At 39.1% G+C, this 19,802-nt stretch overlaps 1 long non-coding RNA gene across 1 annotated transcript in view; it reads left to right on the top strand.

Moving 5' to 3' along the window:
• Positions 1 to 19,206, top strand: part of LOC131237560 (uncharacterized) — a 29,644-nt gene extending 10,438 nt beyond the window's left edge. Inside the window, exons 2-3 of the long non-coding RNA XR_009167320.1 lie at positions 18,631 to 18,881; positions 18,971 to 19,206. This is a non-coding gene — a long non-coding RNA (uncharacterized LOC131237560). The remainder of the gene's footprint in view (positions 1 to 18,630; positions 18,882 to 18,970) is intronic.
• The last annotated feature ends 596 nt before the right edge of the window (positions 19,207 to 19,802 follow it).

The raw sequence follows: 19,802 nt of genomic DNA, 5'->3' as shown, positions 1-19,802 counted from the left end.
AAAAATTTTAAAAATAAAAAATAAAAATACATTCATATGAATGTATACGTATTTATACTTTAGCATACACTGACTCCTCTCAATTAAATCATATTTGATGGCTAGCAAAATCTTTCGAGTGGGTATTTTGTGGGCCACACTACTACGTATGTGTTAGATCCATACCATTCACTCTCTTTTTTTCAAATCGGCCTATGGCACGAGCCCAAAAATGAGGCTAATCGAGAGCTTAAGTGGACCACACCATCGGAATTAGGCCTTGCCATAAGCACACTATAGATATGATGTGCATGAGTTGAAACCCAAAGGACTTGATAAGGGTAATGGCAAGGCTCGATTTCTTTAGTTCACAAAACCCGTTAAAGGTTATACATACCATATTGGACTCAAAATTGGTACATGCATTCTTCATCAAGTATACTATTAACTCACAAAATGTTGACCCAATTGAATCTCTTTAAATGCATTAGCTCTGGACCGTTCAAAATGCTATCAATGTTGACCACTGCACTATAGAACAAACATGGGCCACATTGACTAAACGGGTGAATAGGTTAGACATATCAAAATGACCTAAATTTTAGTAAATACATTCTTCATCAAGTATACTATTATCCCAAAAAATTTAGGCCCAATTTAATCTTTATGGATACCTTAAATCTGGAGTGTTCAAAAGGGTATCTATGCTGACCACTGTATTGGATAACAAACATTGCCCACATTTCATAAATTGGATGAATAAGTTAGAAAGTTTGAATTAACTACAATTTTTTAAATTTATTCTCCATCAAATATACTATCATCTCATAATATTCAGTCCCAATTGGATCTCTTTGGATACCTTAAATCTGAATCATTTAGAAGAGTGTATTTATGTTAACCACTAAATTGGATACCAAACATGGCACACATTACATAAATTGAATTAATAGATTACATGAATTGAATTGATCCTAAAGTTAGTACATACATTTTTCATCAAGTATAATATTATCCCACAAAATTTAGGCCCAATTGAATCTCTGTGGGTACCTTAAATCTGGACCATTCAAAAGGGTATCTGTGTCAACTACCACACTGGATAGCAAACATTGCCTACATTTCATAAATTAGATAAATAGGTTAGAGAGATCATACTGACCCCAAATTTGGTACATACATTCTTCATCAAGTATACTATCAATCTTTTAAAATTTACGCTCGATTTGATCTCTTTCAATACCTTAAATCTGGACCATTTAGAATGGTATTAGTGTAGATCATTGCACCGGACAACAAACATGGCACACATAACATAAATTAGATGAATATGTTAGATAGATCAGATTGAGCCAAATTTGGTACATACATTCTTCATCAAGTATACTATCATCACACCGAATTTAGACCCCACAAACTATTGGGGGACCACGGAAGCACACAAAGATGAATCAAGCAAAGTACTCCAATCGCAACAACCAAGTCCAATCACAAACAAACTGAATTTAACCTGAAAAAATCGTCTTGGAAAAACCACGACACAAAGCGACAGTAATGCACTATAAAAGAAGAAATTACAAGAGATAGAGAGAATACCGGATTCGAACAAGCCTCGAATCTCCCCTTACAAGCCCTTAAAATCCTAAGAACAAATTAGAAAGCCTTGAGAAATACCCTAAACCCTATTACACCCATATATATAACCTCCATGAGAATCGCAATCGAAATAGGAAACAAATCCCGCACTTACGCAACTCTGTGCGATCATTCGATGAGACTTCGATGGCATCGAAAGACTGTTGATGTCATCGAATCCCTTTGATGTCATCGAACAAAACACCAAAACATTCAAGCAACTAAACATGTATTTTTTTTTAGATTTTTCTGATGTCATCGAGCATGCCTTCGATGTCATCGAACAACCTTCGATGGTGTCGAATCTCTTTCGATGACATCGAGCAGCACACCTAAAGTGTCTAGCAAGTAACATGAGAAATTCTGAATTTTTACGATGGCATTGAGCAAGACTTCGATGGCATCGAAGTCTACTCGGTGGCATCGAACTGTCATCGACGAACCTGTTGATTTACAAATTTAAGATATCAATCAACAATCTCCCCCATGTCTTCAATCGCCAATCTTCGTAGCGTCTTTTTCCACATCTTTCATTCTGTCTTGCAGCATATCTCCACAGAACTTGAACTTCTCTGTGGGAACCACCTTAGTGAGCATGTCCACCGAATTCATGCTTGTGTGAATCTTCTCCATAGTCACGCTTTCTTCTGCAAGCACATGTCTGATAAAATGGTGACAAACATCAATACGTTTAGTACATGAGTGTTAAACAAAATTTTTAGCCAAATTGATTATGCTTTTGCTATCATAATTAACTGGCACGACAACCTACTGAAGCCCCAGCTAATTCATCATCCCCTTTAACCAAACACCTTCCTTGAATGCCTCCATCACTGTCATAGACTCAGCTTCAGTTGTGGAAAGAGTCATTACAAACTTAAGCTTTGACATCCAACTGATCGCTTCACCCACTAACACAAACGAGTAACCAGAAGTCGACCTCTTAGAATCCACACTTCCCGTGTAATTAGAATCCACATACCTACTAGCTTAGCCCTTGATTTCTTAAATGTCAAGACTTAGTCCTGCATACCTCGAATGTATCGAAATAGCCATTTCACTACTTCTCAATGTTGCTTTCTGAAGTTAGACATGTATCTGCTGACAACACCCACCGCATGTGAAGTATCCAGTCTTATAAAAATTAGGCATACATCAAACTATCAACCGCATTCAAATAAGGCACATGAAACATCTCATGCTTTTCTTTTTTGGTTTTAAGACACTATTCAGAAGAAAATTTAAAATGAGTCGCGTGAGGAACGCTAACCATATTTGCCTTGTCCATGGCATACTTCATTAATGCATGCTCAAGATATTCCTTCTGAGATAACAAAAGCTTACTCCTTTTCCTGTTTCTGTGTATATTAATGCCGAGAACCCTCTTTACAGCTCCCAGATCTTTCATCTCGAATGTCCCTGATAACTGAGTCTTCAGTAAATTGATATCAGACATGCTATGACTGGTGATCAGCATGTCATCAACATACAACACCAATATAATGAGCTTCCCATCACTCAACATCTTATAATAGATATAATGATCATATTCACTCCTGGTAAACTTTAACTCACCATCAAAGAATCAAAACTTTTATACCACTGCCTAGGCGACAGTTTCAGGTCATATCATGACCTCTTTAACCTACAAACCCTGTTCTATACCCCTTTTTATTTCAAAGCCTTCAGGTTGCTTCATGTAGATATGTTCTTCCAATTCCCCATGCAGAAAGGCAGTCTTCACATCAATTTGTTCCAGCTCGATATTGTATTGGACAAACAGTGTTAACACGAATCTGATAAATAGTTGCTCACCACATGTGCGAATATCTCAGTGAATTTGACACCTTCCCTCTGAGCATATCCCTCCGTTATCAACCTTACCTTATACCTATCATGTTTCTTCTTAAAGATCCACTTGCTTACGATCACTTTTCAACCGATGGGAAGCTTCACCAACTCCCACGTCTCATTTTTGTACAAGGAGTCAATCTCATCATCCATCACAGCTTTCCTCTTTTCAGCATCTGGCTCATCAAAAGCCTTTTGAAGAGTGAACGGATCTCCCTCATCCATAATGAGGGCATATGCGATATTAGAGTCATCCCTGTATGTCGCTGGTAACCTCCGATCTTGCAATTGATTCCTTCTCAAAGGTCGCTACTCCACCTCTTCTTATACCTTTGTCTGCGTCTCTGTCTCAGCCTGAGTTTCATCTATGTCCAACTGAATGTCCACCACCAACTTTTTCAGTTCCTCATGCTCATCCTTATGGAATAAGGATCCTTCGTCGAATTTGACGTTACAGCTAATGATGATTTTCCATGTGACCTGATCATACAGCCTGTACCCCTTCACACGACTACTATAGCTGACAAAATTGTATTTATTGGCTCTTTAGTCCAGCTTATCTCTCTCAACTAACGGTACATGAGAGTAAGCATCACAACCAAATATACGTAGTCCCGAGTACATACTCGTGCCCGAGAATTTCAGGTGATAGTAATGTAATAATTGGATGCTTCAAAATCACACCTTTTTTTAAAATCACATCCAGTTACATTCACAAAGGTACCCATTCACAAGAATAAAATCATCTATACTTCTTATTTCATTAAGACATAAAATTCAGCTGTCTAATGCCCTTTTAAATGGGAGTTTATTACATTATCCAAATTGTGCAGTGGAAAATAAATAAAACTAAACATAAAGCTATCCTTCTCCTTTATTCGGAATAATCTTTTGTAGGGAGATCATCATTCATATCTTCAATCTGTACATGTAAGGCCCGTATCCTAAACCGTACCATTCCTTAAACTTTGCGATCCTCCCCGTCGATTTTCGGCAACACGCGACCTGTGAACGACATTTGCGCGCGACCCTAAGTCACATCCTGTAGATCTAAATTGACTCGACCTAAGACTTGTACCATTGCGACCGCGCCATTGCCACGATTCCAATGTAACGTCTTGTGCACCGATGCGATACCCAGGTCAGGAGTTGTGGGTCCGTCTTTATTTCGAGAAAAACTCCACGCATTGCGAATCCCAAGAGAATCTCTACCCAATCTATCACATCAATTAATCAATTTCATGTCAAGTACATCCCATCACAACCCATACCTAGCCCATCCCTCTCTCATCCAAACGTCAACACACACCCATCCCTCTCTCCTTACATCTCCTCTCTCTTATTTTCTCCACCATTTCCCAAGCTTCCATGAGAGAAAAGCTCTAAGGAGAGAATAACCAAGTGTGGCCCACTTCCTACCCCCTCGTCTCTCATCCTAACCCTTCAATCTTCATCATCCTCGATCAAAATTGAAGTCGAGAAGCTTAGCATTCTAAGGAGCCTAGAAGATTAGCAATCGGCCGGTGATATTAGGATTTTCACCCTTGATTTCTATTTGAGGGCCCACTTGTGGTGGGACCTATTTTGATGTATGTGTTGTAAACTAAGAGAAGCTCAAAGTGGCGAAGCTCCTCCCTTCACCATGCCGTCTCTCTCTCTCTCTCTCTCTCTCTCTCTCTCTCTCTCTCTCTCTCTCTCTCTCCCCCCTATTTGCGGCCCACCATGATGTAAGTATTTTATCTACACTATCCATGATCAAGCCGACCTTACTGACGTCCAGCGGACCAGCTCACCATGGTCGTCTGTTTTGGACAGCCCCTGATGAAGGGAAAATACAAATATCAGCCTATTTCAAGGCTGGTGGACCACACGTGTGGACCCACCTTGACGTGTGTGTAATGTTCACACGGTCCAATGGCTAGACGTGTGGTCTCCTGATGAGATCCACACCGTCCAGACCCCAGACGGTGGGTCCCACGCAGCCTCGTAACTGCTGTGTTGACGTCTGTAAGTTCTATGGATCATGAGGTATGCATTATATCCTACCGTCCATCCATAGGGCATGGGGCCTACCCAGATGTATGTATTATCACAGTGGTCCGTCCATTTGCTGGACGATGGGACCCATCTGCACATGTGGGGTCCCCACCATCCAGCTAGGACGTGGACCCCACCTTTTATGTATGTGCCTTGCATCCACGTCGTCCACGTGGGGCCACCTTGATATTGTGGTGCATCCACACCATTCATCTGTTGCCCCCACAATGATGTATATATTTCAGCCACGCCGTCCATCTCAGGATGTGGCCTACCATGATGTATGTGTGGCGCCCACATCGTCCAAACCCTTGGACGGTGGGGCCAGCTTTGATGTATGTGTTGTATACCTACACCACCTGCTCTGTAGTGGTGGGGCTCACCTTAATGTAGTGTTGTATCCACTCCGTCCGGATCATGGGTCCCACATGAGGCCACAGTGATTTATGTATTTCATCTACACGTGTGGACCCAGCTGAGATGTCTACTTCATTCACACGTGTGAACCCCACACGTGATGTATGGGTTGATCCCCACCGTCCGTGCAGTAGACCCCATCATGATTTATGTATTTTATTCACACCGTCCAGCGGTCTGGACGGTGGGAACCACTGTGATTTGTGTTAAATCCTCGCTGTCCATTTGGGCCCCATGTGCTGCATGTGTGGCATCCACACCATCCAACTAGGACGGTGGGATCCACCGTATTATATGTGTTATATCCAGGCCGTCTATCTATGTGGCCCACCTGCTGCTTGTGTAGAGCCCACCTTGATGGAATACACGCTGCCCCATAAGGCCCAATGTGATGTATATGAGGCCCATGTTATAAGGCCCATTGTGATGCATATGCGGCTCACGCAATGCGGCCCATTGTGATGTACATGAGGCCCACTGTGATGAGACCCATTATGATTGTATGCAGCCAATGTAATGTGGCCCATTGTGATGTATTTAAGGCCCATGGGATGTGGCCCATTATGATGTATGAGAGGCCCAATGTAATATACGACAGATCCACATGATGAGCCCGATGCGATGTATATGTGGCCCATATGATGAGGCCCAATATGATGTATATTAGGCCCTTGAGTGAGGCCATGAACCCCACTATATGTTTGACTCTATGAGGGCCATTCCTTGGGAGCAATGTTGGTTGAATGTCCACATTGAATGGACAATGATGGTTAAATGTCCACATTATGACCTTCCCTTAGGCCTTTGTTAGGCCCATTCTCATCCTTTTCTAAGTGGGTTAACCTAAATCATTGAGCCTCATTGATAATTGCATAATCCATCTATTCTTATTGGGCTAACCCAAAATGTTGGGCCCCATTGGTTACTAGTAAGGTTGTTTTTCCATCTAGGACTTATTTGGGCCCCCTAGGGCATCTAACGGGCCATATGATAGTATGGTGAAGGAAGCCCATTCTGGATCCTTAAGATTATAGATAGGCCACCTAGGCCTAACCTTGATATTAAGAGAGTTCATCATCACCGTAGACGAAAGGATCCGTGTTATCATATTTGGTATATCCACAGTTGATGATTGACCCTCATGTTATGGATCCGTTGTCCATCTATAGACCCCACCTTAGGTATAGGACGATTATCGATGTCGATTATGAGTACGTGTTAGTATAACATCATGATACTAGCTATTGAGATGGTATGAGGCCCATTGTGATTGTATTAGGCTCATTCTCATTTCCCCTTAGTGGGCTAACTCAAATTAATGAGCCCCTATTATTATTAGTATGATCCATCTCGCCTTATTGGGCTATCCCAATTCTTTGGGTCCCCATTGATACTAGTAAAAGTACCCAAACCTAGAAGCCCACTCTTAGGCCCATGAGTAAGCCAACTAGACCCATCATTGTTATGAGGAGGATGCATCATCACCTCTGGCCATAGGTAGAAGAATTTGTGGTATTAGATTTGGTATATCCACTGTTGAGGAGCGATCTTCATGTTATAGATTAGATCTGTTGTCCTTCTATGGACCCGCCATATATAGGTCAATTATTGATTACGACTATGTTAGTATATGCATTGAGTATGTGTTAGTATAGCATTATGATTTTATAAGGTCATTGTAAGGTTAATTGTGATTGTATGAGGCCCATTGTGATTATATGTGACCCAATGTGATTATATGAGGCGCATTGTGTGATTTTATGAGGCCCATTGTGATTATATGAGGCTCATTGTGATTTTATGAGACTCATTATGATTGTATGAGATCTATTGTGATAGTACAAGGCCCGTTGTGATTGTATGAGGCCCATTGTGATGTAAGAGGCCCATCATATGTGTGAGGACCATTATATGCGTGAGGCCCATTGTATGTGTGAGGCTCACCATGTGTAGGTGATTATTGCACACCACCTATTCACCTATATGGGCCATGGGCCATCTTATACCAGCCCACTATGATGTATGTGATTATAATCATGCTTAGTATACTTCATGATACATACCTATACGCATCATCCTCATGCTTGTTATGAGGAGTGATTGAGCATAATATGTGTCATTAGGCTGATTGTTTTTGGGACTCCTTGAGAGATGGAGTTCCCCCACATGAGCATGCAGTACACACAGGTTTGATGAATGACTAGATGGTATGACTCATGCATCTAGCATTTTGTGATATGACCACTGTACGCCCTAGCGACATCAGGGCCGTGACCTCCACAGGCATGTCGTGGATGGCCAGATGGGACATCGAAAATGTTTGGTTCTAGCATACGGGCGCGATAGATGTCCTTGGGTAAAAATTCATAAACCCTCGCGACCAGGGGATGCTCCAACGTTTAGACCGAGTGGATATATATGAGCGCATGAGAGCCGTATACCGGTAGGCTGCATCTCCCACTGTATCGTGGTCGGTTAGGAGGGGGTATGGCCTTACCCACCTGAGGGAGTAGGCAATGTTAGGGTGAGTCTGACCAGCTCAAGGAATGGGTCTGGTATTAAAAAGTCGGGCTGATATTGGCAAGCGGATAATGAGGTCTCTTCCACTTACCCAGTTGTGCGCTTGATGGGGCGGCAGTTGGCGTAGAGTGTATTAAACCCCGGTGATGATCCCAGAGATGTATGGTACTAATATGTGAACTTATCGAGTAGGAGTTGTATACTCAGCATTTTAATCATTCATTCACTATTCACTCAAACTGGTGGTGTGTATGCGATTGACCCCATAGCTTGCAATACTATGTACTATCATCTTAAATCCACATTCTAACTTGGTCATTTCATTCGCATCACATATTGCATTTCATTCTCAGCACATAGCATTTGGTTTACTATGTTTCTGTTTTACATAGCCTGAATAAGGTTGATGGTATTATGGACTCACTAGGATCTGCATATTACATTACATCAGCGACATATGGCATTTGGGCTCATATGTTTCTATATTTATATGGCCTAGATGAGGCTGATGGTATTCGTGGCTCGTCAGAATTACATATTATATTGCATCCTCGGTATTTGATATTTGGCTTATTATGACTCCTCATTGCATAGCCGATCTGCATTGCATACTCTGATATTGAATAACTTATAGACTTGCAATATTTTCACTTACTCTGATAATTAAATGCTTGGTACAAGCATTGCACACACTTACACCACCCTCTAAGCTTTCTATAAGCTTATGCGCGATAGATGTGTGCTATGGGATCTCGGTCTTTTACAACATCGCTCGTGTGCACACGTGTCCCAACTCGCATCATTGATAAACCATACACTGCACCCTAGTGCACCTAGAAAACTTACCAAAGTGATTTATTCTGTATGACCTTGAGACCTCTATCATGTGGACCGCGTCGTTGTTGTAGCCGCAATGGTGAAAACAGTGTGTCAATTCGACGCTCCGTTAGTGAGATATGACCCATCGAATGTAAAGCCCAGATTATGTATCCAATAACACAAGCAACCTTTATTATGTTAGGCCCATTGGACTTAAGCCCATATGGGCCTAAATCTCACTTTTAGAACATGAATATTACCAACAAATAGGACAATTGCTACATGATAGAATAAGAACCTAGCACATATAAGACAAGCACTATAAGACAAAATTGGATTCTATCCCAAAATTCATCATTAGCTCTCTCTCCCCATGCCTTAGAAACTAATCATGGCCCATGTCCACCTCATCATATACATGCATCCAATGCATGTCTTAATTTATGCCACATCATTTCAAACAACCAATTACAACACTCCACTTCATCATCTACCATGCATCACCTACAACCCATAACCCTTATCCATCCATTAGCCAATGCATGTCTAGATTTCTTCCATTTTAGCCAATGCATGATTAGCACCATCCACCTCATCCATCTACTACACATACGATACACCACATTCCACCTCACTTTTAGCACTAATGAGATCCCATGAACTTGCCACTTTATTTTGCCACCTTAACCCTCAATTCCCTATATAAAAGTAGGAGCTCACTTGCACTTATTCTTTTCCTATACTTAGAAATTTTCTAAGATTTTAAGAGAGAGTGGGGCCAAGGTGTGGCCCACCATTGATCAAGAGGGAGTATACCACACATCATTATCCAACCATCCATCCATTGAAGTGAGCCTACACCCCTCCTTCCATCTTCTTCATCCTCCTCTTTCTTCCTCTTTTTATTTTCTTGATATGTGTGGGCCCCACTAGTGTAGAGTTCTTGTGTGCATATATTTATATCTATGGTGGTAAGGAAAGTGGCCCATGTCAGCATGGTCCACCATGATAAACATCATATTTACACCCTTCATTTGTAATCCTATTTTTATTTCTAGATAGTAAGTTCTAAAAATCATATAAAATCAATCATGCTAAGATCGGAGTTGAAACTTGAAGATATTGTGAATCACAATATGAGCTAACTCGGGACGAAATGTCGTAGCCATCCAACGGTCCAATCATCCGTAACATCAAGTTTACTTGGCTGCTGTTCACCAACACATGCAGGATTCCGATTTTCCTAAATGGACCCATTTTTAACTCTTTTAATGAATTTATTAAAAATATATGTTCTCTTGATTTCTTAGAAAATAGAGTTAGCTTTCCAACGGTATATAATAAGCCTCAATCGGAGCTCGGCGGCTGAGATCTTGGCCTTATACGAAAGATGTATTTGAGAGCTTATTATGATCATTCTTGTTTGGGCCATATCCGTGATTCCAACGGTCAGATGTATTTGATATTCGCTCTTAACTTACCTGAGATAGTTAATAATCATATGTATGGTCCTTATGGTCAGATTCTTTTATGATAAAATTTAAAAAATTCTGGACTGATAGATACTTTTGTAAGGACAAATCTTAAATTTCTATGTGTGGTCCAGATGGATCCAAGGCTCTATATAGTTGGAAACCTATAAATGACCTGAATCACTTGTTCCCAAACCATCCATTGGATCAAATCTTCCAACAGAGAACCAATCATAGAGATTTCATCAATATATATTTCATGTGTTACTTGATGAATATGTTGGATCTATGTTATACATAACAATTATCCTCTCATTAACCCACTTGGGTATGGGATCACTTGTGATTTATGCATTTTATTATTTCATCCAATCGGAGAACCCATGTATATTTTTGTGTGTCTCTTATCTGTGGTTTGCTAGTATGTGGGCCCCACTTGCCATTGGATCTATTTCATTCCCTTTACACTTTCTATTTGCTGAAAATTTTATAAGTACTTAACTGTATTGCATGTAGGCCTCTTTGACACCTTATAGTGGGCCCCACACTCTGTAATTAAGGGTCCCACTTTGGGGGATGTTTAATCCTTATATAAGTGAGTTGGGATGTCCCACCCTTTTTTCAGAAATGATTCCCTAAGTGTTTGAAAATTGGGCCCTAAGTTGTGACAAACCCCATTGCTGAAAACTGTCTAATTATTTGTGTTTTGTACCAACTTTAGACCTCTATAGTGGACTACACGCTGGAGATATGAGTAAACCACTACTGGAACCTTTAACCTATACCAATGAATAGATAAATAATGTTTTACTCGGGCTAAATCAGACTCCACATGATCAGGGAGTGGATCCCAAAATGTGGTTAGGCATGGTTGTGTAGAAAATTATATACAGAAAATCAAAGTACCTATGTTTGGCCCTATACCAAATATTACGTGTGCACAACCAGTTGGTCCCAACTTATAGTTTTTGAAGTACATATATAGTACAACCAAAGTCACCTGATGGGACACTGAAAGGTAGTCTCCTGTGAACATGGGATGTACTCAAGATTGGGCCAAACTAATTCTGCACTATATTTCCTACACAGTTTCTCCAAGTACCCATTTTTGGGACATCACTGTAAATTGTATTCACCCAACCAATGAGGCATGCCTTATAATTTGTAAAGCCCATACATAAAGATACCAGGTGGTTATTCTCTTTCACCATATGTAGGCCCCACGTGATCATGAATCTGACTCTAAAATGGCCCAGAACCAACATTGCACAAAACTGTTTGATGTAAAATTTATGTGGGGCCACGTCAGTGGGGTCCACCACCTTCTCAAAGCATTTAATGCAGTATCTAAACTCTGAAAAATAGCTCTAAGGTATTGTTGGGCTTAAAACCTTAAGTGGGTCATCTAGTATGAGTTATCTTGTATGGGCCTTACCTTCCATGTGATGAGGCCCAATGAGATGTATGTAAGGCCCTTGTATGAGGCCCACTGTGATGTATATGAGGCCCGTGTGATGAGGCCCAATGTGATGTATGTGAGGCCCTTGTATGAGGCCCATTGTGATGTGTATAAGGCCTATGTGGTGAGGCCCATTACGATGTATATAAGTCCCCTATGATGAGACTCATTGTAATGTATATGAGGCCTATGGGATGAGGCCCATTGTGATGTATATAAGGCCTATGTGATGAGGCCCATTGTGATGTATATGAGGCCTATAGGATGAGACTCATTGTGATGTGATGAGGCCCATGTGGTGAGACCCATTGTGATGTATGTGAGGCCCATGTGATGAGGTGCATTGTGATATATGAGACTCTTGTGCAAGGCCCAATTATGACGTTGATCCCACCATGATGTATATGATAATGTTAATGATGCCCATCCATTTCTCTAGCTAGTTTAAGGGTCATGGGCACCATTGTGAGATAGTCTCTATAGTGGGCCGCATTCTAGGAGACAATGGTGGTTAAATGTCCACATTGTAAACTCCCTAGGGCCCATTACTAAGCCCATTCCCCATTGTAAGTTAGAATCTAAGCCGAGCCGCACTTTAGGAGCAATGATGGTTAAATATCCACGTTACAAACTCTCTAGAGCCCACTGTTAAGCCCATTTCTATTTTCCCCTTATTAGGGCCGTCATTGAGAATAATGCTTTCCACCATACCCTGTAGTACTACTCAAACCTTGGAACCTATCTTGTGGCTATGATATGTAGGCTCGTTGTGATATGTAGGCCCATTGTGATATGTAGGACCGTTGTGACATGTAGGCCCATTGTGATTATATGAGGCCCATTATGATTGTATGAGGGCAATTGTGATTATATGAGGCCTATTATGATTGTAGGCAGCCCATTGTAATGGTATGAGGCCCGTTGTGATTGTATGAGGCCCATTGTGATTGTAGGAGGCCCATTGTGATGGTATGAGGCCCATTGTGATTGTATGAGGCCCATTGTACGAAGCCCTTTGTGATTGTTTGAGGCCCATTGTACGAGGCCTTTTGTGACTGTATGAGGCCCATTATGATTGTATGAGGCCCATTGCGATTTGTGAGGCCCATTGTGATTGTGTGAGGCTGATCATTGTTACAATTGATAATCATGCATGACATACACCATGATTCATGGCCATATGCATCATTTACATACTTATTATGAGGAGTGATTAACCATAACATATGTCAATAGGCTGGTTGTTTTTGGGACTCCCTGATAGATGGAGTTGCCCCACATAAGCGTGCGGTACACGCAGGATTGATGCATGACTGGATTGTATGACTCATGCATCTTGCATTTATGTGATATGATTTCTGTTCACCCTAGCGACATCTAGGCTAAGGCCTCCACAGGCATATCGTGGATGGCAGGATTGGACACTAAAAATGTTTTGATTTTACATGGGGGGCCATAGATGTCCATGGGTGAAAGTCTCTAAACCTTTATGGTACTAAGAGGATGCTCCAACGACGAGACTGAGTGGATGTAAAAGCGCACGAGTGCCGAATACCATTAGGCCATGTCTCCTGTTGTGTCGTGGTCGGTTGGAAGGGGGTGTAGCCTTACTCGGCCGAGGGCAGAGAGTAATGCTAGGCTGAGTCTGACCAGCTCGTAAATGGTCCGCTATCGACGTGCCAGATAACTATTGGCAGACTATTGGCCAGGAGGATAGTGAGGTCTCTTACGCTCACTTGGACTGCGCACATGGGGGAGGGGTAGTGCCATTTGGAGCGTACTAGACCCCAGTGATCGTTTAGAGAGGAACTGTACTGATATGTGGATTCATATGGGAACTGGCATGACTTGTGATTGCACCTTGCATATGACATTGGCCACGTAAGCCTTGCATCGCATAGCCTTAGTATAGCTGACAACATTGTACTAAACCCCGATGATGATCCCAGAGATATACGATACTAATATGTAGACTTACTGAGCACAGAACCTCCCTTTCACAAGCTTCATCTCTCTCTTTCTCTCTCTCTCTCTCACCTTTGATAGCCCTAAACCCTTTAGCAAATCCTTGTAAAGCTTTAGGAAACTCTTTTGCATTCCTTAAAAAAGCCCTAGGAACCCTTATTTATAGTTTAGGCAACTCTCTTTCGCACTACGGTAAAAACCGCCTCAAATTTACGTAATTCGCACAAAATCCAGACATGAATCTGCATAACCTCGACTGGTCGAGCAGAGTCCTTGACTGGTCGATCAGAGCCTCGACCAATCGAGCTAACTCCTCAACTGGTCAAGCAACGTGGAAGAATATACTTAATTGGTCTCTCGACTTTGAGTCGAGCACCACTCGACTGGTCGAGCACTACCCTCGACCGGTCGAGTGACGAGGAGAAAATCCCCATCAATATCTACAAGAAATAAGACATCTCTCTTCATCAAGAACATTGTAAAAATCTAAATGAAATAATCTTCCACTATTATCTCTAATGGACAGTGAGGGATAGAAATTCCATATACAATAATAAACTCCTCCAATTAATCATATCTCAAATTATATTATAATGAGACCACACCAACCACTTGTCAGAGTTTTAAAATACAATGGAGTTGCAACTTTTAAAAAATATTAAATTTAATTAATCTAAAATTTATAGGTAAAATATAATCAAAATTCAATAAAATTAAATCAAACATACATTTGATTTTGTTCCATTAATCATAAAGAAGATACAGATTTCATTCTTCCACATAGGAAATCTTTCCCTAATCTATTCTTAATTAATAAGAAAATAAAGGGGATCCACTTACACTCTTAAACAAAGTAAAGGCATACATAAGAAGATTTGTCCATTAGGTAGACCACACATGTGTGGGTGTGTGGATGGAGAAGAGAGATGAATATATCTCCCTCTTTTCTCTCTCCTTCTTTCATGTCTCTTGCTTTCTCTCTAAATGATGACACCTAAGGGAATGGGGCTTACTAGGCTCTCTCTCTCTCTCTCTCAAGGATGGAATTTATAAATGAGTTAGGGTTACATATGCATCTCATCCCTACTGACTATTATAAGCTATATTATATAAAAGTCTAACATATCCATATATCTAAATTAAACAAATTCCTTCACTATCTATGACCATTTTCCATTAATCCAATACCGATATAAATCAATGGGTGAACCACAAGGTCTTAATTATCGGATTACTATCAATTATTATTATAAAAACATTTTTAATAGTTAAAATAAAATATCAATAGTTGAAAACATATTTAAAACATTTACGACCATGAGTGATGATTCAGCAAAAACAACTTGATGGATGATCCGGTCCGGTCTCCAAAATCTAAGCCATAAAAGCCTTTATAGGTAACCAACGGATCCCTCATTAAATCACATGAATCTCACAAGCATCCTAATGCATACACCTACATATGAGCCACTACATTGAATTTGTGAGGAAGAAAAAAGCACTTATACTACAAACTTAAACTTTTCATTTGTCCTCAAGTTCAGGGATTAGTCAAAGTTAGTGTATACACAAGTCACTTTGGAGTGAACATGATAGCTCTCTCTATCTAGAGAGTTGAAGTGATCCACCACTTCAACTATTCAAAATTTCTAATAAAAGACCTCATACCATGAACACTCACACTCCCATGTGGGGTAAGGCAAGGCAACAACTTGTTGTTGAGTCCAATGGTGGAGACTTTTCATCCATACGCATTGTCAAGTGCAAATGGACAGTTTGACTCGATCAACTAAAAAATTATTACTTTTTTAATCCAAATTTTAGATCCATTGGGTGGATCTATATCCAAAACTTTTACCTAAATTTCTATAGTTGGGTCTAAATCCTTTGAAAATCCACCCGACTCGACCTAGACATAGTTTTAAATGAATCCACTTTGGGTCATTAAAATGGACCCAATCTAGACCTGACTCAGCTCCAAACCCACCAAAAAGTAATTAGTTGTGTGTGTGTGTGTGTGTGTGTGTGTGTGTGTGTGTATTATTTGTTTTAAGCTAGACCATAGTAATATTTCTCCACATTTTTTCTAAAATATGGTTACTCATCCACTACATTGTGACAATATGGGCTATTCAAGATGAAGAATAAACTAAAAATCATAATAATTAGACTATCCTAACCATTAATTTTTCTTACCGAATTTGGATTGTTAGTGTTTCTTTACCATTAAATTTATAGCTCCACTAATTGGATGGTATGGAATGTTATTTGTGTGAAAACTCAATTGTATTTATATACCCAACCCAAACTTGACCCATGTGATAAACACATTAGGTTTAGGTCTAGGTAGATCCAGACATGACTCATTAAATTAACAGTTAAACTATTTTTAACTTTAAATCAACTCAAAGCCAACTCAATTTTTATTAGGTCGGGTTTAGGTCCATAATTCTAAGTGGATTATTAAATGAATTAGATTGGGTCCAAGGTTGCACTTGACCTATGAAATGGCCAAGCAATATGTCCTAGAGGGGGGGTGAATAGGACTATGCCAAATTTTAAGATAAATACAGCGGAATATGAAACAAAGAATAGATACCACTATACACCAATCACAGAATAGGAATGGAAAGCACCCTAAAATAGAGAAAGAGAAACACAAATTATTCTAAGGACAACCTTACACCAAAAACCAAAGTTTATGGTAGGACAATCTTATTTCTAGAACAAATAAAGAAACAGAAGCACAACGTAATAAAGAGATAGCAAAAATATAATGCTGAAATGTAAATCTAAATTATTACAACATTCCCCACTGTGCTTGAAATGTAAAATTTACAATATTCACATCCACACATACATTCCACAATTCTGAATGATAAAAGATAGGAAATATAAATCACACATCTACAATACAAAGAATTATAGTGGTTCACCTGTGTGTTCAACAACTGTTAAACAACAGCCACACAGAATGCTACTCCACTCCTAATATCCTCACACAGGGGATATTAGCGTTCACTATCAAATAGGTTTTCACAGGTTCACCCAAAACCTTCACAATTGTGTCTTTTTCAAAGGGTTTTCACAATTCAAAAAACCTCACTTCTAAGTTTTCTGGCTCTCCTCAGATAACCAACAACTTTGAGATTTTTCTGGCTTAACCTCAAATAAAACCAAACAAAGTAAATTACACAAATTGTAAAATACCTGATTTTCTCCTTCGTTGTAGCAGCCCAGAAGAACCAAGTCGGAGTAGAGATTTGAATGTCAAAGTTCAATGTCCAATACTCACTTTATAATGGTTCTAGGTTCCAATAGATTTTAAATTAAAACAAAAGGGCTAGCTCTAATTGATTTTGATTTCAGAAAAAGGAAAACAACAATTCCTCTTTTCAGATTAGATTGGAATGCAAGAAACAAAATCAATTAATAAAGCTAAAGAAAGAGAATATTAAATATGTACACTTAGCTTAAATGGAGCACCGACTTATCTCTCAGAAGACCGAATTAATTTAGCTTGAAGTTCTTATTTTATTCTGAGATTCGTGCTCTATTTATAAGTGAGAAAATCACACATTCGACTGGTCTAAGGACCTCTACGACTGGTCGTAGAACCAACAAATATTTGAAAAATTCGGGCGCGATAAGATTTGACAGTTTTACGACTAGTCGTAGGTCTCCTACAACTGGTCGTGGGTCTCACACGACTAGTCGAAGCAAGTCAAACAGTGCTATACATTAAGTCGTAGCTCTACGACTGGTCGAACAGTCCCCAGGACCAGTCGAAGCCTAACAAAAAATTTTTAATTTTTGTAACAAACTTACGACTGATCCATGAATTTCTTAGACAGGTTGAAGCAATGCTAGGACTAGTCGAACAAAGTACAGGACTAGTCTTAGAACAGACCAAACTCACTTATAGAAAACATATGAATTATATATCCAAAATGACCTACTCTAAAGGTCAACCTAACGTCAGTCATACCTCAGGAGTGAAGTAAGAATATTGAACATAGGAGACAAGTGACCTTTGAAAGTATTGAAGCTTGAAGTCTTGATGGAGCTCAAACTTGAAAGCTTCTTGAGATCTTGAGGTAGAACTTGAAAGCATCTTTGAGATTCTTGACTTGTGAACAGTGCTTGTCAACCTAAGTTGATCTTGAGTAGAGCATTGTTCTTCACAGATTTGACAACACAAAAGGCTATAAATTATGGCACTTACAACCTAACTTAACTAAGCTGCACCGCTAATTATGTTCCATGTCAAAACTTTAAAATCCATGCAATGTGATAGAATATAGAATTCATTAGCATTTTAATATTATATCCTCAATGATGGGTGTTCTTAACTAATAATATTTTCTAAAAAAATAATAATTTATTTTACTTGTTTTTTAATCTACATTTATTTTTAGATTATCCTTTATGTAATTTATTTTTTAACGAGATCTGACACTGCTATTTTGCACACAGATTATGTTTCCAGAATTATATTTCTACCACCTTGGATATTACTCTTCAATATCTTTTTGAGTTCATAAAAGTCTACTTACTTCGAGAATATACGTTGGAGACATCACCGAGATGACATTTAATGGTCGTTATGTAATTGTAATGATGGCATTGCTCTCAATATTCATATGGTTCATCTATAATGAACTCTTTATGGTCCCTTATAATATCTTCGGCCCTTCTGCATATACATGTCATAATGCAGCATGCAGGTATTGAATAAGTTCCTTAAAGTGGCTTCCTAATAGATGTTATGTCATAACATATTAATCATTTATCTTCTGGACCTTATTTATTTCAGTGAAATTTTCACAGTGGGCTCAACTAAGGTGCGTCGTACTTACTATTTTATTCCTTTTATTCAAATTATAATTGTTATTTAATCAATTATGGACTTACAACCTCTTGGAGTATCTCACTTTAATTAAATTGGGTTTAATAAGGTTATAAAGTATGGCCCTAATGATTAAGATTGAATGTATTTGTGTACTCTTTGGTAAAAATAAACTTACTTCATATGTAACCACTTTGAAATATTATATGGTGTGTTAAACTCTTTGGAATGTTAGATACTTGAAATGTGTTTATTTTCTTTAAATGATAATTGTTTACAATTCAAGCCATCTTCGTTGGGCATGTTATGGTTGGTGAGTTGACTCTAAAACAGTAATATATAAGAGACTTCTTTGTTGTGAATTAACATAACAGATGTGTAGTGAAAATGAGAGAAAAATATCACCATTTTCTTCCTCTAAGATAATCTTTTAATCCACAAGGTAAAAAACTTTTGAAAAAGATAATGAAAACAATAATTATAGATGAATTTTGTACAATGCACTTCGTATGACTTATTAAAACCTTAGACTCGTAACTCTATTGAAATAGTAAATTTTTCAAAAATGGTAGAAGACATCTAAACTAACTCAAATTCTCTCATATGACTCAAATAAGGATTTTAAGTTATTATATAAGACTATCCAAAACCTTAAAATAATAAAATTGTCAATTATTAAAAGTAGTATGTTTTGATTTTAAACGTATTTGCTTCTTAATGCTCTATTTTATACTCATGACTTACACAACTTTAAATCATTTTGTTTGATTTCAAAATTTACTACGAGTGGAAGATACGT

The sequence above is a fragment of the Magnolia sinica genome, chromosome 1 (assembly GCF_029962835.1).
Source record: "Magnolia sinica isolate HGM2019 chromosome 1, MsV1, whole genome shotgun sequence".
NCBI classification, from domain to species: domain Eukaryota; kingdom Viridiplantae; phylum Streptophyta; class Magnoliopsida; order Magnoliales; family Magnoliaceae; genus Magnolia; species Magnolia sinica.
Note: the sequence above shows the minus strand (reverse complement) of the source record. Positions and strands in the feature narration are given on the sequence as shown.